This window comes from Jaculus jaculus, chromosome 15 (genome assembly GCF_020740685.1).
Source record: "Jaculus jaculus isolate mJacJac1 chromosome 15, mJacJac1.mat.Y.cur, whole genome shotgun sequence".
NCBI lineage: Eukaryota > Metazoa > Chordata > Mammalia > Rodentia > Dipodidae > Jaculus > Jaculus jaculus.
In genome coordinates, this window is record NC_059116.1 from 29148023 (window position 1) to 29164669 (window position 16647).

Genomic DNA, 16647 nt, shown 5'->3' on the forward strand with positions numbered 1-16647 from the left:
GTGACCTTAATATGTAATACGTGAAGGCAGAAACTGTAATGCTTATTGAGAATGTATGCATACATACATGTAAGTATGTATGTATAGGTCCTGGTGTGTGGAATTCAGAGGACAACCTTGTTTAAGACAGGGTATATCTTGGGGTTTGCTACTGCAAATGCCAAGAGTAGCTTCATGATTCTCCAACCGCCCCCCGAGCCATAGATGCACTGGGAGTGCAGACCCACACTACTCGAGTTTCACTTTATGTGGGTTTGGGGGATCCAAAGTCCAGCTGTCAGGCTTGTGCAGCTGGTGTTTTCAACACTGAATCTACTCCCCAGCCACATACCTTTCCTTTACTTCTGTTGTATACCTGTAATGCTGTGAAACTGTAAGACTGTCTGCTAGCTGAATGGTGAATAATTACCTATTTAGATTCCTCAGGATACTTATGATAATTATGTTAAACAGCAATGGTTTTTTACAAATTTTCCAACTAAATAAAAATGAACACACATCTCATGAATTAAATTTAAGAAGTGAGGCATTAAGAGAAGAAAGATCAAAAGGATTTCTGTGTAGTATTTATTTGACTGTACTTGTGCTGACTTAAACAGAAAAACTAATACTTTATAAATATAGTATCAAGTAGCTTGTTTCTTGATATGTGACAAATTAAATCATATAACTATGAACAAAGAACTAGTCATATCCAAGACAAGATATTCCCTCGCATCCAAGTACTAACCAGGCCTGACCCTGCTTGACTTCCGAGATCTGATGAGACCAGGCGCATTCAGGGTGGTAAGGACATAGACTATAAGACATTCTCATCATCAGTATTCTTTTAAAAAATATTCCCTGGGAATAACAATCAAGGGATCAAATGAAATCAGTATTTGTTTCTACAAACTGATGTTATATTCTAATCATAATTACAATGAACATAGTTTAGAAAGGTATTAAAAGGTACATGTTACAAAATGCAATCACATACAGTTCTCTTATTTACCAAGAGTCTAAGGAGTTATTTCTGTTGTTTGGTTTTTCTGTGTCCTTGTGAGGACAGTGTATTCAGTAGCCCAGGCTGCCCACAAACATACTATGTGGCTGAGGCTGGCTTTGAACTCTAGATTGTCCAGCCTGTGCCTCCAGAATACTGGGATTACAGACTGGCTCAGCTACTCTGGGTTAAGAGCTCCGTTCCCCTCCCACATACAAGCTGGAGGTAGCTCATCCACTCACATTCTTACAGACTCAGGATATGCTCAAAGGTAGCAACCAACTGCACACACACACTTCCCTCAGTAGTCATAATGTTCAATAGATATAGTAATAAAATACATCAATTACTGAATAGATTATTTTCACATACTGCCACAAATATCATCCTTCAAATTTCAATCACTTAAAGTGAAAATAAAAGTTGCATCTACAACTGAATTATGGTAGAACAAACTGTTGGTCTTCTGAGTAGAAATATATCCCCAAGATACCTAGGTACTCCAATCTTCCATACCATGGGATTTAAATATTCTTAACCTGGAATTCAGTCTAGAAAACAACAGAAAATAAATGAGTGGACAGAAACCCTTTCAAAGGCTGAGGAGTCAGGAGATATGGTTTAATTATTAAAATTAGGCTCATAATTTAACTTCAGAGACAGTAAGACTAACTATAGACCTCTGATTGCTTTAAGAAGAAACATATAGTTCTCTGTAGTCAAATTGTTCTTATAGCATTTTCCTTATGAATATTAAGTAGAGAATAAAAAAATCAATTTTACTTTTTCAAAACATGAAGTAGTTTCATCATATGTCCATATGCAGCATTTAGAAAACATTATGAGAAAATTATCTTAAATTAACAATTAAATATTTTGTATGATATTCTCCCGGTGGACACAGACCAATGTATTTTTGGCAAAACCTACTGAGCTGAGCAATATAGAATACTACTATAAACTCTGCACTCTTCATTAATAATAATGTGCCACCATTCAGCTATCCTTTGTAATAAAAGTACCAAACTAGGGGAAATGTTACTAGCAGGAGACACTGTGAAGCGTAAGGGGCTAGACGTGACTCTGGAGTTTCTGCTCAATTTTTCTGTAAAACAAATTTGATATAATAAGTGATTTTGTTTCTTAAAAAGAGGCTTTCTTAAAGACTGTGATCTCCCTTGCTACAGGATTAGCTGGGGTCACTGACAGTGACTCCAGCCTCTCCCCAACACTGCAGTGAATTCTTAAAGATTGTGATCTACCCTGTTACAGGATTAGCAGGGGTCACTGTCAGTAACTCCACCCTCTCCCCAACACTGCAGTGAAATCTTAGACTGGGATCTCACCTGCTACAGAATTAGCAGGGGTCACTGTCAGAGACTCCAGCCTCTCCCCAACACTGCAGTGAATTCTTAAAAGACTGTGATCTCCCCTGTTACAGGATTAGCAGGGGTCACTGTCAGTAACTCCACCCTCTCCCCAACACTGCAGTGAAATCTTAGACTGGGATCTCACCTGCTACAGGATTAGCAGGGGTCACTGTCAGAGACTCCAGCCTCTCCCCAACACTGCAGTGAATTCTTAAAAGACTGTGATCTCCCCTGTTACAGGATTAGCAGGGGTCACTGTCAGTAACTCCACCCTCTCCCCAACACTGCAGTGAAATCTTAGACTGGGATCTCACCTGCTACAGGATTAGCAGGGGTCACTGTCAGAGACTCCAGCCTTTCCCCAACGCTGCAGCGAATTGCTTCAAGCTGCTACTAATTGGGCCTGGAGAATATTACTGAATCCACAATTTACATAAGTTACACAAGTATGGAGAACCTGAGCTGCTGCTGCTAAATAAAGGTCATAATATTTGATCAAAGGTAATGAAGCTGAAGTTCTATCCATTTATAAATAATCAAATAACTTGACTTGAGACCATTTTTTGACATCCCAATCACCCAATACTAAAGCATCTATTTTCCTTAAGTGCTCAAACTATAGTAGAAACTACAATTTTGAAACACAAGAAAATAAAATTTTATTTTTTAAGAAAATATTTGAGAGCGACAAACAGATACAGAGAGAAAGAGGCAGACAGAAAGAGAGAGGAAAAGAGAGAGAGAGAGAGAGAATGGATGCACCAGGGCCTCCAGCCATTGCAAACGTGCTCCAGATGCATGTGCCACCCTGTGCATCTGGCTAACGTGGGTCCTGGGGGATTAAGCCTCGAACTGGGTCCTTAGGCTTCACAGGCAAACACTTAACCACTAAGCCATCTCTCCAGCCCCCAAACCGGTTTTACTGAATACGTGACAGAGTGAGCTTGGCATCCAGGATTAAGCAACTTAAAAAAACATACACACTGTTGAATGTGTGTGTGGCCCCAAGCATCATAACACCAAGAAAGAAAAATTTAATTAGACAATTGTATAGTTTGCATACATAACGTGTATTTACTATGTTGTATCATGGGTATGACTCTGTTAACATGATTAATATAAAATTAAATGCTAGGGAAATAATTATTTTAAAGTACTTTTTACTCTGAAGTAATACCTCACATTATTGCTAACCATAAAGCCATAATATACTTATAAAGCATTAACAAGAAACCACAGATCTTACATATTAAATGTATTAGCAGTTAATAGCACTACATAAACCATGTGAATGAAAATGTGCGAATATTCACATATGGTTTATAAATTTTGTTCAAGTAAAATACTGCACCATTTTTAGAAGCAATTATAAGAAAATGCTAAAAATGTTTTTACGCATAAATACGATTTTGAATTTTTGTTGTTTTTCTTCCACATTAATTGCCGTTTGTAAAGGCATGTTGGGAAAAGAGAAATTGATTCAAATAATGAACTATGTATCTGCGAATGAAGACACAGGAGCAAAGAACAGTGGGCAGAGCCATCCTGTTGCAGGTTCAGTGTTGGTGTTCATGCACTGCAAGGAGGTATGGATACCAACTGACGGGGCTGCTCATAAACCACAAAGGTGTTTTTATTTAAAGTTTTTATTTATTTATTTATTAGAGAGATGGAAAAGCAGAGAGAGAATGAGAGAATAAGAATGGATGCACCAGGGCCTTGGGCCACTGCAACATGAATTCCAGACACGTGTGGCACCATGTGCATCTGGCTTATGTGGTTCTGGGGAAATCAAACCTGGGTCTTCAGGCTTCGTAGGCAAGCACCTTAACCATTAAGCCATCTCTCCAGCCCAATCACCAACTTTTGATGAAACTTTCTTTTGCTGCTCTAGGACCTTCTAAAATTCAATTTTAAAAGTGACCTTTTCCTTAATAATTTAGGTGAATTTCCATAACCTACTATTCTTTGTACAGGTGTACAGTGTAATAAAGCAGAGGGTAGTTTGAGGCTGCCTTATAGGTACCTTGCTGAAAAAGATAATTAAATATTCTCTTTAAACCATATAATTATGTTAAGAAAAATAAAACATGGGGCTGCAGAGATGGCTTGGCGCTTAAGGGGCTTGCCTGCAAAGCTGAAGGACCTAGGTTTGATTCCCCAGAACCCAGTAAGCCAGATGCACATGGTGGCAAATGTGTCTGGAGTTCATTTGCAGCGGCTAGCGGCCCTGGCTTGCCCATTCTGTCTCTATCTATCTGTCTGCTTCCTTCTCTGCCTCTGAAATTAATTAATTAATTAATTAATTAATTAATTAATAAGTGAAACATGAACTTTAGGAAATACATTAAATAATATTTGATGCACAGGACACATATAACAAGTATTTTGAAAATGTTTAAACGTTTCAGATGTGCCCCGTGAAGTATCCTTTTGACTGAAATGTGAAATTCTTAGTGTTGGGGGTCAGTGAAGAGCTTGTTCCCAGAAGGTGGTGCTGGCAAAGCACAGGGCACTATTTCCGTGGCTGGAAGCTCGCTCTGGCAGGATGAGCTTACTAAATTCCACATTCCTTATTTTTCTTGCATTGGCAAATTTAATGCTTACACTCACTGTACAAATGTAAATGCTTTTCAGAGATTTTTTTTTCCCCCAACCATTTCAGAACAATGAACGAAACTATATCCCAAGTATTCACAGGCATTGCTCTACCAGTCTTCATAAATTTCCTTCGGGATTTAAAGTGTAACGCCACCTAAGTACCACAGCGAGTCAACTTTATCCTTTTCTGAAAGCTGGATTTCTGCTTCAGATCTATGTGCTCTGTACAAGGAGTATTTTTTATAGGCCATTGCAGTGTTCATTTAAGTTCATTCAGGTGCTCCAAATGCCAGGCAAGCTAGCTATGTTTTCCAATGAGTACTTCTCCTTTAACAAACCTGCAGCGAGTAACATTCACACTCAACGAGCACCACCTTCCATAGCTAATGTACTCAGAGGAAAAACACCTCTGTTGGTTAGCTTATGTAGTTTGGTCTATGTCAGTAAATACTTGATTCTCTGCCCCCATCTTTGCGTAAAGCTACGGCCACTTATTTACACTTCTTTTTTCACAGAGATTTTGGTAGTATTAAAATTTACGAGCACACTTCCAAGTATATGAGATTTCATGCAAATAAAATTTTGAGATTAATCTTTTAAGGCTTATACCTTCATGCCATTTATAGTCTTTTATTGCCCCTTGCCATTAAAACCAGAGTGCAGCCTCATAAGACTGCCAAACATCTCCTTTCAAGGCATTCGTGTGGCACGTCATCTGTAGGTAACGTTTAGATTTACTTTTCGGAATACAAAGGGATCTCACAGATGAGACCCAGTCCTGGCACGGAGCTATTTCCTCGTCCTCACGGTCTCTGAGGTGCAGCGACGACACTGCTACTTCCAGGAGACTTCTGACCAGTGTCTTCAAAACGCTAGGCTCTCAGGGCTCCTCTTCCACCCTTCGGCTTCGCTGGGTTTCTGTGGTAATGTAAAACGTGGACTGGCAGAATAAGGAATTACACAGATACTTGAGGCATTTTGGCTCAAGGTATTCCATGTGAAACCTTATAAATGACTATATAACTTGATCACCTGGTTTGTACTCAATTTTATTAAAAAAGGTGTCCCAAACTACTTCTGCCTATGATGGTTGTTCAGGGGTTTAGTGACCACAAAGACGAGGCATGCACGTAGCTGCATTTGATGGCATTGCCAAAAAAAATGCCATGCGCGCATCACGTGTGAGAATAATGTTAAGGACATAAGAATTCCAGTTTCATGCCCCAAAGCAGAAATCCAGAAGCTTCTGAGAGCTCAACAGTGAAGTAACTACCGAGGCTCAGGGAAATTTGTAGAAGAGGGGCGAAAGCAATGTAAGAGCCACAGGCTGGGAGGGAATATCCAGAGACATTACCTGCCTGCCCCCCCCCCCACCACAATGACTGGCTGCTGCTCCCACAACTCATAACCCACAAGTCCATGGTGAACACCAGCAATCCCACTAAGGAGGGCCCTCAGTGGAGTGGGATGGGGCAAGGAGGAGGGAAATGAATGCACCAATTCTTGATGCATCCATACAAAGTTTCTACTTAATAATAAAAAAATTCCAGTTTCAGAGGATATTATTGCATCGGTGTAAAGCAAATAAATATGATGTATATCAGGTATTTTTAAGAATGCTTTAAAATAGAAGCAGGTGAAATGCTGGAAAATTAGACAAGTAGGAACCTATGTTATAATGATAGTAATTTAATACCACATGATCTCACATATGCAAAATATGACAATTTTAATATTCCAATAGATTTTAAAAATGCAATTTGTGGAGCTTACATTCTTCTTTAGTAAATTAGAAAATTTTATATTCAGAGATGCTAATTTACTTCTAAAAGCTGGTATAAATTTCACAGAATATAAACCCTTTAATTCTATCACACATAAGCATTAATTACTGTTTTCTGTGAAGAATAATACTTCTGCCTAATTGCTAATCTCAAAATACAATAGTAGGGAAGGAATGTAATCAAGTGAAGGAGGAAAAAAGAAAGTGGGAGAGGGAAGAAATAAGTAATTAAAATGAATAAAACTCATGATTTTGATACCTGAAAAATATAAATGATAAATCTCTGTCTTGTTTTAGAATCAAATAGTGAAATACATGAACACAAATAAATTGAAAGTAAGTGAGGTTGAAAGTTAGTGATCAGATTAACTTGAGGGATTTTTGTGGGGAAGTTGAGACTGGTTCCTACTCCAGGGGAAGCTCTGGGTTGGGGGAAGCTCTGAGAATCTATGTGGGAGACATATAATGCAAGCAGTCCACGCGCTTTACCAAAAAAAAAAAAAAATGCAGAAAAAAACTGCAAGAAGATTTTGGAGAAATCAATCAATAGAGGAACATGTGAATATAAATTTAGCTCTTTTATTATACAATGTTCTCATGTTTATCAGACTTTTCAAGCATGGTCCACTACTTTCCTTTAACCTCCTTTGCAATGCTCAGGGGGTACAGCAACATCCACAATGAGCTGTTGATCAGAGACATCTACAAGGTTTCCCAAAAGAAGCGACTGGGGAAAATGACCAGTATCTGTCTAAGCAACTCGTGGTCTAATCTACTCAGCAGCACACAACCTGTTGTGATGCTCACACAGGTGCAATAGTGGTGCACAGCCATGGTGGAAAACCAACTGCTCTTGATTTGGCTTGCAGATCTGCCCAGTGGAACAGAACCCATAGCTGGAGCTGGGAAACAAGTCGGAATCATATCTAAAAACGAGCCCACTCTCCATTGATCAAGCTCCTACCAATCGTGAGCTACAACAGGGCCTATACCTATTAAATTCTCTCTAAAAAAATGGTCATCCCATTTATCTGGTGCTAACTTTATTCTCCGTTGGAGAATTTGTTTCTCTTTGTCAGACAGATGCAGATCCTAAGGAGAGAACCACCCCATCTTACCTCAAAAGGGCCCCAGCTGAAACTAAGAGTAAATGGGGAAATGAGCAAGAATGCTGCTTTCTTGGTGAACCTGGTGCCCACACAAGGGTGAAGGAGACAGACACGGAGAACACTCAACTCCTACCAAACCAGCTATCCAGAGACACAGAGGCTCCCAAGACCTCCTCACTGAAGTAGACCTAAGATGAACCCAACACGGCTTAGGGAACTTTGTGAAAGATGGGGTAGAAAGAATGTCAGGGCCACACCTTGGGTCATGACATGCAGAAACATTGCCTCTTCCCCATAACTGATGGCTAACCTCACAATGCACGACCCACATTCCCCAGTGAGGAGGGTCCCTGCGGAGGGGGAGGAAGGGAAGAGGCTAACATGGTACCAACTTGACTGTATACAATGAGTACAAAACTAATTCTAAAAAATACAATGGTGGATTGAATCCGCGAAGAAATCTTAGTATTGTTTTGTTTTGTTTTGTTTTTTAATGGGAGGGAAAGTGGGAAGTGAGTGTGACTGTAGAGTTTTCCAAGGATCACAGTAAGATGGCAGAGGTAACAGGGACAGTAGGCGTGTCCTTGTTAGGACAGCCATGACCGGGGCCACGATCCTTTTGTACTCTCTTGAGATCATCTTCCTGGTCCTTGCGAATTGCTGTTTCAGCACAAGGTGCTGGCCACTGAGTGTAGGGGACCGTGCTATTTAGGAGAAAAATAACTGAGCCAGTTGTACTATGCCTTATTTTAATAGCCACATGAAAAACCTTAAAAATGCTAAGATAAACATCAGCAGTGTCCCTGTCCCCCAGTGGTAGGATGGGCCGGTATGTTTTGGCAAACTATTGGAAGATTTGGCATGATGTAGGTAGCAATGATGCTCAACGAGTTCCTACATTCATTTAAAAGGTCTATGCTTCCCTCCTTGGTATTGGACAACACTGTGGGGTGTAGATAGTCTAGGTATTGGAGTGACATATCTTTTGCCAGCATGATTATGTAGAAGCTGTGTTCTCCTGCACAATTATGAAATAACAGTGAGATGGAGGGAAGAGAAAACCAGAACCAGGGAGGAGTAAACCATGGACCTTGTGAGCTGCCCTGTGTGTCTTCACATTCACAACAGACTGCAGTGGTGAGAAATAAATGCCGTGGACTAGTCCAGAAAACTGTAGTAACTGCTGGTATAGTGCATGCCAGCCTACCACATCTGATAAGACCACTGCAGAGGTGACCTAAGGCAGCCTTAATGCTGGGAGCTTAGGATAAAATGATGGCAAGAGAAGAAATACATCTGAATCAAGCCTACTGCACATGGGATTCCAAAAACATTCTTTATATCTAAGTATCTTGGTATTTCTCTACCAAAAAAGTATTATTATGATGTTTTGAAAATGCTGTAAGATCACATATGAAAATGTTAATATTTCTTTACTAATCCAAGGAAAGTCATGAAACATTTAACTAACATCTTTATGTAAGGTGCCAGGTGTAAAAGGAATGCAATGAAGGGCTATGGTGTTCTTCTGTGATATGAAAATGGAAAGAAAAAAAAAAAAGCAAAACAGTAGCAGGAATGATAGAAAAGAATGATGCCATCAAGAATATGGAATTTAGAGTTCTCATAGCTTAGTGATGTTGGGCATACGATTTTGTATATCTAGCTATTGGAAAGCACTGGGAATACTCTGTTCTCCCGCGTGGGTATTCTAATAACTCAAAGGGTTGGAAGCATAGTTCTTGACTTCACTGATATCCCTTCTCCAGGCATCTGCATGCCATGAAATTCAGTGAATTTTTTTTTTCCTCAGAATCAGGCTACAAATATAAAATTATCAGTGCTCGCTTAGAATTCTCTCTCCTCCCTTCTCCCTGTCTCCCCCCACAATGAAACCACTTACTAATTACACTGAAATATCCCTTCCTTTAATTAAATAATGCTCACAGCATCTAGGCTGAAGAATCTCCCTTTCCTGAACTGTGTGGTGTATTAGCTTCTGAAATTTGATAAAATTTGGCTGGCTCAACAGTTCAGGCTACTTATGTCAATGGAGAATTTAAATTTTTATAATAGTTTTCTGTTAAGTTTGAAAGGAAAAGCAGTATTTCCACTATAAATTTTTCGAAAAGTAATTGTAAGTTTTCAAATCTTTACTAGATGAGAACCTGTATCTTAATCAATTTCAACGATGTAGTCTCAAATTGTGCCGTGGAGACTGAAGAGAAAACATGTCCCCAGAGTGGTACTTATGGGTACGTGAAGGGACAAAGTACTGCTACATCTTCTGTGAAACTTAGATTAAGTGAAAATACACACAGAAAATACTTCTCATCAAGCAAAAGAGCTCTGTGGTCTGAGAAGTACCACACACTAACTGTGAATCCTACTGGAAGACACAATATCACATTAACTATTAGTGCTACTGCAATGGCAGATCATTCCACTAAGTGAAATTAAAATCTACTGAATAATCACTATATCCAGGTAGTAAAGTTGTAAGAGAAAAGGGCACTGTTTTATCCTAAACGTGCCTTATGAAATGTTTACTCTTTAACTTGTTTATAAAATCATGACCTTATATGAAAAATGGCAATATATATAAAACAGCTCTTGCAAAACTGTCACAGTAATACAAAATCACAGTTTAAAAGCTGAATTGTAAACTTCATTGCCAACTCATTGAAAAGATGAGCAATTTTCTCACTAGGTGTTAGAAGGAACTTTACAGGTATTAACATTGGACTTTACAGAACACTAACTACTAACTTAACATCAAGATCCAGTTATGAATACAGCTGTCTGCACCTTTGACCATCATGATGAGTAGTATTTAAACAATTTAGAATTCCATATAAGAGGCAGCAATAGTACTATTTGATTCACAAAGGCAATGACATTATCCTCAAACAGTCAGCAGAACTCAAGTAGCCAAGAAAATTTACAAATCTTAATACAAATGTACTGCAATTCACCATAAATTATTATCTGGAAATGATTATCATATAATCTGGAAATAAAAATGGCCTCACAGAAATTTTTTATTATTATCTATGTTGGCCACATTCCAAGTTTTTTATTTATTTATTTTTTATTTATGAGAGATAGAGGCAGAGAGAGAGAGAGAAAAAAAAATGGGTACACGAGGGCCTCCCTCCAGCCACTGCAAATGAACTCCAGGTGCACACACCACCTTGTGCATCTGGCTTATGTGGGTCCTGGGGCATAGAGCCTCGAACCGGGGTCCTTAGGTTTCACAGGCAAGCTCTTAAATACTAAGCCATCTCTCTAGCCCCACATTCCAAGGTTTTTTTTAAAAAATATTTTATTTCTTTATTTGAGAGAGAGAGATGGAGAGAGAGTGAGAATGGGTGCACCAGGGCTTCTACCTACTGCAAACAAATTCCAGGTGCATGCACCACCTTGTGTATCTAGCTTTATGTGGCCACTGGTAACTGAACGTGGGTCCTTTGGAATTGCCTGAAAGTGCCTTAACTACTAAATCATCTCTCCAGCCCCATTCCAAGTTTTTGAATAATCATAGCATAAGCTCCCAAAAGCTTCCCTTATAGTCAAAGGTATTATTTCAATGACCTAAAGGGACAGCGATACTTAACTTTCTCTGAAGTAACGCAGTCACAATGGCCATACATGATACACGGGGAGAACTGTGGTTAAAAATGCTCAATGCAGGGCTGAGGAGATGGCTCAGTGGGTCAGAGAGCTTACTGCCCAAGCATCAGGACCCGAGTTTGATCCCCATTACCCATGTAAAAAGCTGGGTAACAGCCACTCATAACCCCAAATGTTGAGTGGGACAAAGTTAGGCGGATCAATAAGCACCCTTGGTCAGTGAGCAGTCCGGTCTCAATAACTAAGGCGAAGAATGAGAGAAGAAGGCATCCAGAGCCTTCCTCTGGCCTTTGCACATGTGTGCTTGGGGAACACTCAGCTTCACACCCAGGAGCTGACACACGCACACCACACACACACTTACACATCTAATATAGCACCATAACTGTAATAAAGCCAATTTAAGATTATTTAATGTTATATGCATGTACAACTGCTCAAGTTGAGTAATGTTATTTTTAATTTTTTTTCTTTATTTTTATTTATTTATTTGAAAGTGACAGACAGAGAGGGAAAGAGGCAGAGAGAGAAAGAGAGAGAATGGGCGCGCCAGGGCCTCCAGCCACTGCAAACGAACTCTAGACGCGTGCGCCCCCTTGTGGCTAACGTGGGTCTTGGGGAATCGAGCCTCGAACCGGGGTCCTTAGGCTTCACAGGCAAGCGCTTAACCGCTAAGCCATCTCTTCAGCACAGAGTAATGTTCTTTTTAATGACAGCTATATTTAGAGAGGATAAAATGCTTACTAAATTTGTATTACGACATTCTATAACTGCATTTATATCAAAATGTCATCACTGTTGAAAGGAGGAAGGAAAAAGGAAAGAAATGAGGGAGGGAAAGAAGAAAGGAGGAAGGGGTGGAGGGAGGGAGGAAGGGAAAGAGTGAGACCAACCAACAGGTCCTCTTCAGAAATATTCTTCACAAATGTCCTTTTGTCATAGCAACTCAGAGATTTCCATAGCTACTATTCTGCGACTTTCACCGACTGTATTAAGCCTTATTCTCATTAACTGAGAGGCATTTCCCTTGGCAGAAACTACCGCACTCCCATTTCTACCACTCTCATCCATTATAGCCTAGTGAATGGGATGAATTACGATATACTGAAATATTATGGTTGTCTTCTGAGAGGCCCCCCTCTACACCCTGGGATTAATCTGGAAAACATCTTAGATGAACGAGAGCCAGGTGCTAGACGGAATCCCACCGTACCCCACATGTCACCGTGGCAGTGAGCCCAGCTCTGAGGAGGGTACGTGAAGGGTCCAGGTACCTAAGCATATGACAGGGAAGAGGAAGTTTCTCTTCTAACGCACTGCATGTAAATGCACAAGCACTTAGTAAAGCATTCTCATTACATTAACTTGGACAAGCATCCTGCCTGCAGGTTGTTTGTTTCCAATTTCCCATTCCCCAATCTGTACATATTAACTACGATAAATCGACTTAAACTAAAATAATGTCCTTATCCTGCCCTGATGATTACAGGCAACGAGCTCAGTAATCTGACTTGTGTCCTCTTGCCTGAAAATCCTAGCAAAACTAATGTGCTTGGATAATACACTAAGAACCTTTTAAAATCTAATCTATAGAGAGCAATTAACTTCCGGGAGCATATATAAGCAATAGATGTGAAAAGTGTATCCAAATACGCAGTGACAACAATAAACTGTAAGTTCTTTTATTTTTTTATTTTTCAGAGAGAGAGAAAGAGAAAGAGCACACCAGGACCTTCAGCCTGCTCCGAACGAACTCCAGGTGCATGCGCCCCCTTGTGCACACATGCAACACTGCATGCTTGCTTCACCATGCATCTAGCTTACGTGGGACCTGGAGATTCACAGGCAAGCGCCTTAACAGCTAAAGCTATCTTTGCAGCCCAGGTTGTTTTTTTTTTTTTTTTTGTTTTGTTTTCAAGAAGAAAAATCTAGGGCTGGAGAGATGGCTTAACAGTTAAGGCACTTGCCTGTGAAGACTAAGGACCCAGGTTCAATTCTCTAGGCCCCACGTAAGCCAGACACACAAAGTCGCACAGTGTCTGGAGTTTGTTGCAGTGGTTAGAGAGCCTGGTGTGCCCCTTCTCTCTCCCCCACCTTTCTCTGTCTCAAATAAAAAATGAATGAATAATTTTTAAAAGGAAGAAAAACCCAGCTAGACTCCAAGGCAGGCCTTGTCGTTAGTAGAACAGCATCGATTACAACGCGGACAGGAAGCAAGGCCGCGCCGCTAGCAGCCGAGCCCCCGAGGGGCACACACGAGGTGGCAGCAGACAGGGCACAGAGGCCAGCATGAACTCCAGCATGGAGGGACGGACTGCTCTTGGGTAAGAGCAGAGAGGTGAAGAAAAGCAAAACCTCACGTACAGCGAGGCTGACCTCTGCACGCATAAACCATTTAAGTGCCAGAGCGTCGTAACGTCGTCTTCACATGCTCTGAGTGAGGTTGACTCCAAGGAGTACTCGGTGGCGTCCCCAGACTTCTGGACACTCTGTGTCTGTCGCCTGCACTGTGCTAGGGTTTACCCTAGGACTTTCGCCTCCCCACAGTGGTTTTTGACAAGCCCTTAAGTTGCAAAATGCACTCTGACCATTCTATTGAGATCGAGCCTCCTATACCTGACTGTGCTATTGGCGTGGTCTCACGCGTGTTCATCAGGAAAGGCAAACTGAACAGACACCAAAGCCCGCTGTTACCTCGGCCCTCCCCCTCCCTCTGCTGGCATCTGTGTTAGAAGGGTTTTTTTGGGGGGGAAGGGGGGGTTTGAGGGGTTTTCAAGTTAGGGTCTCACTCTAGCCCAGGCTGACCTGGAATTCACTATGGAGTCTCAGGGTGGCCTCAAACTCACTATGATCCTCCTGCCTCTGCCTCCCGAGTGCCGGGATTAAAGGTGTGCGCCACCACGCCCAGCCGATGTTACTTTATCTTTTACCATACGCTTTACCAAAACACCCACGCTACATATCTGTGAGCGCAATCTGATTCCCGTCATATTCTAAACAGTCCACATAAAAGCCTGGTCAGCTCCAGGTCAGCTTCTACTCATCATGTCCACAGCCACCATATTCCTGTTGACCACTACCTGGCACCACAGAGTGAGCCTTGAACTCATCTACCACTGACCCTTTCACAACACATTCAAGTGTTCTTTTAAAATAGAAGCTGGGGTGTAAAGCCTAGTGACCAGAGTTTGGTTCCCCAGTACCCACGTAAAGCTGGCGGGATGCACAAAGTGGCACATGCATCTGGAGTTTGTGTGCAGTAGCTAGAAGCCCTGGTATAGCCATTTTCTCTGTCTGTCTCTCTCTGCATGCAAATAAATAAATACAAATTTAAAGGGTAAATTGGATCATGCTCAAATGGTTCCCAAAGCACTGAAAACGTAATTCCTAGTAAAACCCCTGGCCCTCCTCCCCCTTTTCTACCTCACTGGAGGTCCAGTCATAAAAGTGTCCCTGTGGGTTTTTTTCCCCTTTATGAGTGAAAGACTGCATAACAGACGGACAGGGAGAGAGGCCAGGGCAGAGAACGGCACGGGAAGAGGAGACGCCCACTGTCTGTGTGAGAAGCATCACTGGGTTTCTTTTTCACCTTTCACTGCTTTTTATGGTCAAAGTCGTCTTTCCTCATGCTTCCACCTTTCTTCCTTTCTTTAGGAGACACGGGTATTTAACCTGTAATTAGAGTTGACGTTTTCTGCAAATAAAAGGCTCATCAGACCGTCTTTTTACGTATTATCTGGCCTGACTAGAAAAGAGCAAACACGTCATAGGATGTGTAGGGATGTCTAGTTAACCATGTGCATTTACGGGGACTAAACGAACGGGAGGGAGCAAACAAAAGTGTGTTTATGTGTGCGATTCGGACCATAGTGTCTAGCCATGGCTTCGACGCCCAGAGCACTTAGGAGTCTGGTCTCTCGCTGTGCCACTGATTCACAAACAACTGTCCGAGGCCAAACACATCTGCCTCGAGTTGAGTCAGCGTTCACTGTTATCTACACTGAGCCTCTTGACATTTGTGAGCTACTGAAAACAAGCACAAGGAAACACGGAAGCCCAGGGATTGTCTCAAGCACCCTGCCTCAACAGAGCACACAGGGAACACAGCACAAGGCAACAGAGGGGTAGCGATGGCTCCGTCTGCAACAATGGATAATATTACGTATACTAGCTTGTAGTGGATGCACGTGCTACGTCACCTGTCTACCTTGTGTAAAAGGGAAGCATTTAACAGCTTAAGTAGTGAAATACTACTCTTACTACAAGTGTTTCTAAGACAAGAGTTCAGAATGAATGTGATGCAATGCGTGGACATCACTTACAATGATCCAAACACTTTCAGGGGTGTGTGTGTGTGTGTGTGTGTGTGTGTGTGTGTGTGTGTGTGTCTGTGTATGTTCATTCATACACGTTACTTACTTTTTTTTAAAATTTTTATTTATTTATTTGAGAGCAACAGATAGAGAGAGAGAGAGAGAGAGAGAGACAGAGAATGGGCATGCCAGGGACTCCAGCCACTGCAAACGAACTACAGACGCCCCCTTGTGCATCTGGCTAACGTGGGTCCCAGGGAATCAAGCCTCGAACCAGGGTCCTTAGGCTTCACAGGCAAGCGCTTAACCGCTAAGCCATCTCTCCAGCCCAAGTTTCTTACTTTGCATACAAGAAAACAAAAGGCCACGAGCATAAATTACTCTTCACATGAAGCTGGCATGTGGCCCTGATTCCTCAGCTCTTAGGAGTGCCCCAGGAGGCATTTACTACATTTGATAACCCAGGTCATTTTCCACTGCTTGGGACTGCCCGATTCCTCAACAAAAACTAATAGCATCATTCTTAGTCTAGATCCCTAGTCTATGAGAATCTAAACTTTGGATGAAAGGCCCTCAGAAACTAAAACTATTGTAAACGAAAGTGCCTGGTGAGGATGTTTAAAGAGAAAAGATGGTTCAACAAAGATGCAGAAGTGTCTGGTGCTCTGGAAGGAACCCAGCAGGGGCAGGCTGGGAGCCACTCCGCGGGAATGAGGCCCAGAGGCAAGGCAGGGGCCGTCCATTCACAGGCGCTCTACTTTCACTGTACTTAGAGAAAAAGTGGTGCCCAGCACGGCCCTTCCGCATGGGATGCCTTGGTGAATGAGTAGTGTTTGGAAGGGTTGTTTTTTCC

At 41.5% G+C, this 16647-nt stretch overlaps 1 protein-coding gene across 1 annotated transcript in view; it reads right to left on the reverse strand.

Moving 5' to 3' along the window:
- Cdh2 (cadherin 2) overlaps positions 1 to 16647 on the reverse strand; it is a 239467-nt gene that overhangs the window by 71658 nt on the left and 151162 nt on the right. The gene's annotated exons all lie outside the window — the stretch shown is intronic.